The sequence below is a fragment of the Coloeus monedula genome (assembly GCF_965178545.1).
Source record: "Coloeus monedula genome assembly, chromosome: 3".
In the NCBI taxonomy this organism is placed as follows: Eukaryota; Metazoa; Chordata; class Aves; order Passeriformes; family Corvidae; genus Coloeus; species Coloeus monedula.
The window spans coordinates 56,670,353-56,680,951 of NC_138783.1; positions in this window are offsets into that span (position 1 = coordinate 56,670,353).

The following is a 10,599-nucleotide window of genomic DNA, read 5'->3' on the forward strand; positions in this document are numbered from 1 at the left end:
CCGAGCCATAGCATTGCACAACAATTTTCATTGTAGTTGTCTTCAGGACTCCTGCGAATCAGCACAATGAGACATTTACCAGCACAATGCCACATTTACTGAAGGGGCCGTGGGGTGTGAGCCATCCCCCCTCCATGCACGTTAGCTCCAGCTGGCATGGCACGTGCTCCCCTGTCACAAAACACGGTCTTGTAGCTGCACATCCCCCCACTGAGACCCTTCTTCTTCTTCCCTTGCTCACACCACTTAGGATCTTAAAAAAAAAAAAAAAAAAAAAAAGTTCCGCAAAGGAAAAAATTAAGCTTTTCAAAAGGAAGCAAATTATTTGAATGGAAGTGTTTCAAGGAAATTATTTTATCACTCTGAAATTTTATCCATCCTTTAAAAAAATAAACAACAACCTCAGTAACTACTTTTTCAGGCTACGTTTTGCAGGCAGTTTTTATCTGCAGAAAGGATTAGCTTATCCGTGGATGGAACGTGCTGCACACACCCTGTTCCCATGCAGATTCATGCGGCAGAGAGCTGTATTTCCAGCTCAGCTCTAAGACACTTTTTTCTGTAGCTAAATCAGATGACTGCAAAGACCATTAGAGCAGTTTATCGTTGGAATCTGCAGGAACGTAGTGTACCCAAAAGGAAAATGTTCATTGACAGGGGAAGTGCAAGATCTGTGATCCTTGTAATTATGCAGATGATCCTCTCCAGAGGTCTGTGGTATGTGAGCAGGTCCACAATGATGGCTTTCGGCTGCAACACTTTCATAGTCCACTGAAATCCAGCTGTTCCTGTTCTCAAGTCCAGTTGGCTGCAGCCCTGACTGGCACACCAGCATGAATGGTTTTGTCTCTCACTGGGGACATGCAAAACTCTGTGATCCAAGGGGATCCTTGAAATTAAAGTGCTGCTTTTCTGGGCAGTTTGTGTTGTTGCTCTTCTGGGTCCTAGCAGAAGTTTGCAGCTCACTGGTGGTGGAGACATCAGACACACCGAGACAGATGATTTTTGGAGTGAAATGCCAGCACAGGTTGACAGTATGCGGCTCAGTCACTTCCTCCAAAAATCTCCAGTCAAAGCCTGGTCTAAGGAAGGATCCCTTGAAATTAATGCCTAGGTAAAAAGAAAACCTCATCCCATGGCAATGTTTCTACTCGATGTGTAAACTGGTGTGAGAGCTGCACATTTCCCAGGATGAAACCAAACTCATTCAGGTGCTGAAACCTTGGAAGGCTGCATGCAAGAAAATCACCTGGTGGCATTTACAATTATAACTTCTTGAAAGGCATTGCAGAAAGCAAAAAGATTTGGGAAACAAAGAGTTTCTCCTCAAGGGTTTGAAAGCTGTAGTACTGACAAGCAAAACAGATTGTGCACAATTGTGTACAAATTTGTGTAAAATTGTGTAAGCCTTGCTGCCAGTCAATTCCCTGCCTTCCCAGGTAAAAGCCGTCCTCCTTCCATAAAACCAGGGCCTCACCAGAGAAGGCAAAGCATCTTAAGGTTGGAGGGCTATAAACTTCTGGTGACCCCAGGGAGGCTTTTCAGTGGGGAATATGATCCCTGTTGATCTTGAGGAAACTGTAGCTGTTTCTAACCTCTGGTGGTGTATCAGGGAGTTTAAAGAAACACCCAGCTGAGTTATACCTCTCTGCATTCAGAAAATGATCCTGCCATCCCCCACTCCTCCCAGGGCAGGACCTGATTGTGCTGTATCCATTTGAAGCAAGACTCAGCTCCTTCACTGTAAAACTTTACTCTCCCGTGGCCAGAACAGGTTGGCAGTAAGGAAATGCTGTTCCAGCTTTCCTGATAAGGACCCAGAGGAAGCAGAGAAGTGTTTTTCAAAAGGCCATAAAGGACAACTGTTTCCAATCTGGGAAACAAGCCTGAATCTCTTGACTCTTAATGCTCTCTCCTTTTTGGCAGTAACCTAACACACTTTTTCGGTCTCCAGAACTGCCTATCTCCAGGGCAGAGGACAGCCAAGCTGACGCAGAAGGAAGCTTTGGTGGCTGCCTCTTGGAAGAGTTAATCAGATTTTTTATATGACTTAATGCAGCTGGCTGCAGTACGGAAACAGCAATGACTTCAGGCCTGCAATTTTGGTAGTGAAATGGCCTGAACTAGTTTTTGGTAAAATTTTAGCCAAAAAGCTGCAGGTATCCAAACCCTTCATTATTTCCAGTGCATGTTGTCTGAGCCTGATGTGAGTTCACCTGTGCAGCTCACTCCAGGAAAAAAGGTTATAGTGAGTGAAAATGAGAATTTCAATAGCCAGGCACAGACAAAGAATGGCACATCAGCGCTACTTGCCTACTGTCAGGTAGCATTAAAGGGAGCCAGAAAACAGAGAGAAAAAGCTTTCTGCACTGCTGAGCCCCAGATGAAGAACTAGATATGTCCTATTCCCACAGAATATTATAAAATTGCAACAGGCAGCTTCAAGATGAGAATGAATGCTGTTCTGCAAAAGCACGGTTGGAAGGAAAATTACTGAAGGGTTAGGTGAATAGTCAGAGCAGAAACCAGGATTTATTGGCAGGATACAGCCTCTGCATATTTTATCTTCCAACAGTCTATTGACACTGGGAAAGGCTTAGCTGAGCTAAATTGGTGTTAGAAGTCCATGACATGAAGAGCTGCCCATCCAGGAGCATCCGGGAGAGAGGTAATCCTATAGAAATGCATTTAACGGGGATGCTAGGTTTCGTCATATTGGAGCGAGTGGCAGGGGGTGCTTCCACAGGCACACCACGAAACAGAGGAAGTTGCAGCAGCACAAGGAAGCCTGGGTGAATTGGCAGCACCCATGTTTCCCTGCCCACCCAAACCAGCTGCAAAGGTGTGGGGCTGGGGTGAGAGCCTGGGGGAAAACTGCATGCTGGAGAGGCAGGGTCACCTCAGATAAGGGAAAGGAGTGTTTCATTCGTTATCCCCGTGCTTTGGGGAAGGAGGAACAGGTCATTGTGATGATCATCAGAAAAGCAGCTTTACATCTCTTGCCTGGTTGCCACCTTTACTGGGAAAACAGTGCTGGGTGCTAATAAACATTTCAATTTGTGAACTGGTTTTTTGGGTGCTCCAAGCTTCCATCCAAGTCCAGTGACAGCTGGTTATCCATCCTTCCAGATGTCTTGGCTGGGGACCAGGACACCCCTTGAATTTCTCTCCTACCTGTGCAACACCTGCATTTTCCCTGCTTTGCAGCTGTGGCTCAGAGCAGCGGCACATGTGTCCCCAAGCTGTGGCACATCACAGGGGAAGTGCTGCTCCTGCCAGGGAGATGGGGAGGTGCTGCTGGAGCACCAGCTCGTACCCCTGGGGATCCTGGCTTAGCAAGAGTCAGCCCCAGGACTGGCATGCTCAGAGGACACTTTCCTGGTGGATCTGCAGCCTCTCACCAACATGGGGGCTCCACTTTGCTTGTGGAGCAAGCACACACCGTGCTTGAAGCATCAAAATGTATATATTTGTCTCTGTACGTATATATGCACGGACAGATTAGAAGTCAAACAAAGCATTATGAATGTGCAGTGAAGAAATAACAATCTGGCTTCTTTGGTTAAACAGTTTGATTTACTGGGCTAAATAATGGGTTCTTCCTCTGTGCTACATAATTGTTACTGGGAGGACACATCTGGTCGCTGAGTCGAAATGCACTTTTGCATTCAGAAATGTGAGGGAGCAACAACTGTCAAACAGGATCCACATATAAAAAAATCAGCCAGAGAGCACAAATAAATTTTGAATGATATATACTTTAAAAGGTTGAGGGAGAGCATGGTTCTTTAATATTATTGTGGCCAACCTATGACGTTTATAGCTCTTCTCAGTTTGGCTGCAAGGAACTTATCTGTTCCTGTTGAGAAATGATGCCTTGGAGACAGCAGCCATTTGAGATGCAGGTGATGTTGGAGATCACATGGAAAAATAACAAATGAATGGATAACAGAGCAGAAAGTCAGTCCCCCACCAGGCAAACCTGGAGGGAGGAGCACCTCCTGCTCTGCAGCCCTTATTGCTGAATATGAAGCCAGGGACTCAGAAATGTTGTCTCATGGCTGTCAGGGCTTATCACCGTAACAAACAGGGGAAAAAAGCTCAAACAAACTCACAACGGAGTTAAGGAGATTAGAGGGACTGAGCAGTGAGACCTCATTTGGGTCTCTTCCAGTTTTTTAATGAGGCATAGAAAGGGTCTTCAAAAGTAGACTTATTTTTGATTCCCTGCTTGTTTTGCTACACTAGAAATTTTAATTTCCTTTGCTTTCCCAGGAAGACTCAAATGAGGAAGGATTTTCAACAGCACAGGAGCACTGCAACTACCATGAGCCTCCTTTCTTCAGCCACCAAGGGCCAGGCCTCAGCTTGCTGCCCTCCTAGTCATCCTCACACACAGACAATGCAGAAGAGCCACGTTTTCAAAGGTGACCAGCAATTTCTATCACTTGGTCAGTGACATCCTAAAAGGAGGTGAGCTTTCTGAAAGCAACTGTGGAAGAAGCCAAGTCATCTGAAGGTTCTTCAATGTGGCAGCCAGAAATGAAGGCTTTCCACTGAAAACAACTAAATAAAGTTCAGACTGAGTACAGGATTCACCTTTTCCTTTGGAAGAAATTATTCATAACACAGTTTCGTGGTAGAAATATGGGATCTACTTGAGCTGTAGGGCCACTGTATGTGCAGAGATTGATTAATGGTCGTTGCGATAAGTTTGTGCCACCTTTAAAAATGCACACTCACATGTCCAGATACATCACACAGCAGCTGGCCACATCACAGAGATAAAAAACATGTTAAAACTGATTCTCTCTTACATGAACTGGGATTTTCAAGCCGCCACACTTGTGCCTCCATGCTACCAAGCAGTACTGTCACACCCAAGCATGCAAGAAAGCATGAGTCATGTCCCTTTGAAATTAGGAAAGGAACTCTCAAAAGTACCCATTTTCTCAAGAAAAAAAGCCCTGAGCCCGTTGAGAAGTTAGTTTTCACTGTATATATGGGAGTCACAGCTTTAGAAGGAAAATTAATTTAAGTAGTTTCTTTTAATTTAAATTTTTCTTAAAAAACTCAGATGTAATATTTTCATGCAATCCTGTGATTCCAGACAGTGATGCCTTATGGGATCCATCAAGCAACACTTGCACTTAATTTGTGAGTCTTAGAGACTGGAAACTGGATACATGGTTATCTTACAGAAATGCAAACAAATCACAAAGACCCTCAACTTCTCCTCACAGCAGTAAAGAGCTTAATAAAGAAAAGATGTTAATACTAAAAATGCTGTATTTTTTTCTTGCTTTGCTTCTTTTACCAGACTCTGTAGCCTTCTAGTTTCCTGCAATGAAATTAAAAAGCATAAGGGGCATCTTTTTATCCCTCTTTCTGAAGTCCCCTTTTTCTATGTAAGAAACATTAAACCAATGACATTAACAACAACAACAAGATTAGTTCCTTGTGACAAAAGGTCTGGCCTTGTTTTGAGCTCTGCCTACCATACCAACAGCTCTTGATGGGACAGTAGAGGTGGCACCTTGTGGGGAAGGTGCTGTCACCTTGACTTTTCCAGTGTTGGCATCTGCCCACGAAAGGCTCCAGGGGGCAATGCCCCAGAGCAGAGAGGCTGGGATTTTCGGTATTACGAAGGTGCCAAACACAGGAGATGATGCTTTTATCTCCAGATTAGCAAATGGGCCTCTCTGTGCATTTTCCTGTGAAGGTGCATCAGTTCAAGGAAACTGATACATGCCTTCTTGTCATCTGGTTCTAGCAGATGGCTGGTATTAAGGGAAAAGTGCGATTGTTTTCGTTTCCACTCTGTGAGAGTGTACCACTCATTACCTTCGGAATTATAAATGCATATGTTCAGCTATGCCAAAAATTTGGATGGAGAAACACATTGAGATACTCTAAAATATACAAAATAAAGGAAAAGTAAACACTGAACCCTTTCTGAAGCTAACAGAGCTGCTTGCTCCCTGGTGCTGCATTCAACATGGTCAAACTGCTCCCCAAAAACCTGAAAAAATGGAATATGTGGAAATCATGGGGTGGAAATGTAGGGGCTGTTTCTACAAATCTCACATTCAAGATTGCTTAACTTGGAGCATGAGAGAAGCCTACAGCCAAGGACGTCACACAGGAGTTCCATGCTAAGCCCAGGGTGTGGCTCCATGGCTCTTTGGTCCTTCTTCCATTGGCAGTGGAGGAGTGGGACAAGCCACTGAGGCACTGAGCCAGATTGGCAGAAAGCCACTACCCATCACTTGCAGGGGTGTTCCTTGGTGGTGGAAGGGCTGAAGGTGCACACCATGGGCCCAGGCACATGTTGGTGCTGGCCTATGGAGGAGATGGGAGCCAGGGGATGGAGGGGGCAGCAGGATAGAGGCAGGCCTGGCTCAGACTGACGGAAGTTTCACGCAATGGAAAGCAAAATGCATGAGGCTGGAGATGTATCCCCACCTACATAATGGATTGCCCTGGGCACTGCACTAAATACATTAGGCAGTGATGAATATACATATTTTAAGATTAAATCTACTTCCTAATGGAACTTTTCACTGGCAACCTTTTCTTATCGTGCCTTTGAACTCCATGTATCTGAACAACTGCTGCTGGGTGAAACAGCTTCCCAAGTCAAAATTTCAACATCAAAAGATTGAAGTTCACAACATCCAGAAAATATTTTTTTGTAGGTGAAACCAATGAAACCATAAAGCTCCCTTGGATTTAACTCTTGATCTAAGAAATTGGTTTAAAACAGATGAATTTTCTCAGAACCGCTGAATGGATAAGGTTGGAAGGGACTACTGGAGGTCATCTGATCCAAACTCCCTGAGCACATTATTCAGGATTGTGTCCAGGTGGCCTTTAAGTATTTCCAGAAAAGGAGATTCCACCACCTCTCTGGGCAATCTGCTCCAGTGCTCACACACCTTCACATAAAAGAGTTTCTTCCTCATTTTCAGGTGGAAATTCCTGTGTTCTAGTTACTGCCCATTGCCTCTCATCCTATTGCTTAGCACCACTGAGAAGAGCCTGGCTCCATCCTCTTGGCACCCTCCCTTCAGACACTTAGAGACACTGATAAGATCCCCTTTTCTTGAGGCTGAACAGGCCCAGCTCCCTCAGCCTTTCCTGATAAGACTCCAGTCCCTTCATCATCTTTGTCACCCTACACTGGACCTGCTCCAGGAGCTCCCTGTCTCTGTTGTTCTGAGGAGCCCAGAACTGGACACAGCACTCCAGATGTGGCCTCAGCAGGGCTGAGTACAGGGGCAGGATCTCCTCTCTCGACCTGCTGGCAATGCTCTTCCTGATGCATCCCAGGACACCATTCACCTTCCTGGCTACAAGGGCACACTGCTGGCTCATGGACAGATTCACAGAACATCTGTAGTTGTCCATCCATCCATCCATCCATCCATCCATCCATCCATCCATCCATCCATTTATCTGGACTCCAGGACGAGCTGTTACATCAACTTTCCAGGAACTGACGTGAGTCTGACGGGGCAGTAGTTCCCCGGGTTTTCCTTCTTGCCCTTTTTGAATACTGGAGTGATGTTTGCTTTCTTCCCGTGCCCAGGCACCTCTCTTGATTTCCATGACCTTCCAAAGGTGAGTGAGAGTGGCCTAGCAACGACATCTGCCAGCTCCTCAGCATTCATGGATGCATCCTATCAGGGCCCATGGGCTTGTGGATATCAAGTTTAACTAAATGGTCTCTAACCCAATCCTTCTCAACCAAAGGGAAATCTTCCTTTGTCCAGACCTTCTCCCTGGTCTCCTGGGTCAGAGATGGCTAAAGACTGGCCTTGGCAGTGAAGATTGAAGCAAGAAGACATGCAGTATCTCAGCCTTCTCTACAAACTATGTTGCAATGATCCTTTTTCCATTCAGTAATGGCCTACATTTTCCCTAGTATCCTTGTTGCTGATGTGTTTAAAGAAGCCCTTGTAATTATCCTTGACAACCTTAGCTAGATTTAATTCCAAATGGGCCCTGGCCTTTCTCATTGAATTTCTGCATACTCTGACAATATCCCTATAATCTTGGGACCCAAGTGGCCTGTCCCTGCTTTCACCTCATGTATCTCCTGCTTATGTCTTTTTTTCTCCCTGGGAGTCCTTTTACAAGTGGTGGGACTTCATGGAGGGGAAAACAGCCACAGTACAAGACTATCTCCTTTTCCTTGATGTTACAAAACGCTTTTGAATTCTCTTCTCAGGCTAGCTGAAGACTTTATAATTGGGCTTTAGCTGCAGGGGCCCGATCCAGTACTTTTTTTCCAACCCACTTTTGGAGGTAGAATAAAATGCTGTTGAAGTTTTGTGACAAGACACAGCGGCTTCATGACATGGTGCTACAGAGGTATTTCCCCACTAAAAAGTCCGACAGCATATTGAGGACCCCATCAGAAGACACCATTCCAGTGCCATCCAGCAGTGTGGTGGTGCAGGGTCACCAAAGCAAGATACAGGCTGCAGCCCTCTGAGGTGTGGTGCCACCCCCACACTTCTCTCTAGCCCCAAGTAGGGCCAGAGCTGGTGGCGGTGACCTTGAAGAAGTCTGAGTCAGCCTGGCTCTGGTTTCCAGTAGATGGCCCTGACTGATGAAGGTACAGTAAAGGGTGGTGAGGACAACCATGGCATGGTCCCAGTGATACAGGGTGGCTGCTCTGGCCTCTTGCCCACGTGATGTAAAGCAGAAGGAAAATGGGGGATAAGAGGGAAGGTGTAAGGGCTGGAAAAAAACCCACTTTGGAACTCCACTGTCATGCTGAGCACGTCCAAGCTGGTTGGTCCATCCCTGTATGCAGGGGAGGATGTATTGCCACAACCACATCTAAGGATTTCATAATGAAGATCAGGAAAACCATCAAATGGAACAATTCCTTTGCCAGCTCTCTCATCTATCTAGACTTTGTCTTTTCCCCTGGAGCAGGGCTAGCTGAAGGGGATGGCCCCACAGCTTTTCCCGGGCCATTTCAGGGAGCACCAGCTCCATCCTGTTGGACCTGTAGACCAGGGATGAATTCTATGTGCTCTTTGCAGTGCCTACTTGGACATAAATTCCACTGGAGACTGCAGTAGCTTTGCTGCAGAAAGCTGGAAGCAAGGACAACAGAACAGGATTTTTTCAGAGGCAGGCAAACTTTTTCTTAAAATATGTCAATAAATAGGAGAACTCTGGGGTTTTAAAAGCAGGAAGATGAGAGACTGAGTCAGACAGGGTTGCTGACCACAGCTCTGCCTGCAAACTGGGAAACGCAAAAAAAATAATTTCTGAGCTATAGAAATATCTAATTATCATCTGTCATCTCAAATGCCTCCGAAGAGGAACTCCTGCAGAGACCTTTAAAGCTCTTTTAGCACAGAAAGTAGGAAAATATTCTGTCAGACTGAACCAAGATGCAGAGTGTGATCATATAAATCCCATGTCTTGGAGCACAGCCCAGATGCTTCTGATTTTGTTGGTTTTTGCAGCAGTTTAGCAATTCAGCAGAATCACGTTTGCAGCCCTAAATCTACTGGTTTTGGTAGTGGTGGTCCTTGAACTAATTGCTTATGTAAATAAATGTTTAAAAACATGAAGGAGGAGGACTAAGATGGTTGCAAAAAAAAAGGGGGGGGAATTTACAATCAACTTTCAGCAATGTATCTGGGGGTTAAAAATTACCATTCTTTATTGAATTCACAGAGGCTTTATTTTTAGAGAGGATAAAAACTGCTAAGACTTCAGTGCCTGACACATCTTTTTGGAGCAAGAAGAGAGCAATAGCAATTAACAGGGAGGTCTCTGGCAGTGCCAGTGGACAGGGGCTTTTCTGTGCATTTTAATCTTTGAGCCCCCTAAGAGAGAGGAATTGGTGAGGTAGGCAGTGCGCAGCCCAACAAAGGTAATTATTGGTAATGAACACAGAACAGCACAACCACCACTCCAGCGAAACAATCCCAGCCAGCGTGGGAGGCTCTGGGCTCGTTATCGACCTTCCAGAAACCCTTGGTGACGTTCATCAGGAGTGGGTTGGTGTGATTCCCACGGGACTGCCGCCATCACCTGTCCCACTGGCAGCAGTGCCAGGGAGCGCTGTGAAAAGGCCAAAGGTGCAGATCAACCACGTCAAAAATATCTTTGGTGGGCCAGACCTTCATTTTCCCCCTTGGAATATCTTCTAAATGAAGCAACTCTGGTGAAAAGAAGAGGGCGAGCAAACATTTAGAACTGTTTATTGAATGAAACAAGGTTTTAAAAGCCGTATTATTGTTCCGGGACACAATGGTCGTTACTGTTTTTGTTGGTAAGTACCCGTGTGATTTAAAGCTGCTGACAGCACCAGACGCTCACAATGAAATCATCTCTCCCTCCCCTCCCCGCAGTTCAGGCAGAAACTCATTTGTATGTACGGGTTCAGCCTGTCTGCTGCGGCTGGCCAAAGTGACAGATACTGATGGCATATGTTAATTACAACCCAACAACTTCCTTTCATTTGGCTGTTTATTAACATTCTCACTTCTGCCCATGGAGGCAGCTGGCGGGAGATGCCGAGGCTGCCAGGGATCACATGCGATCTCCGATCTGGGACCGCGATGT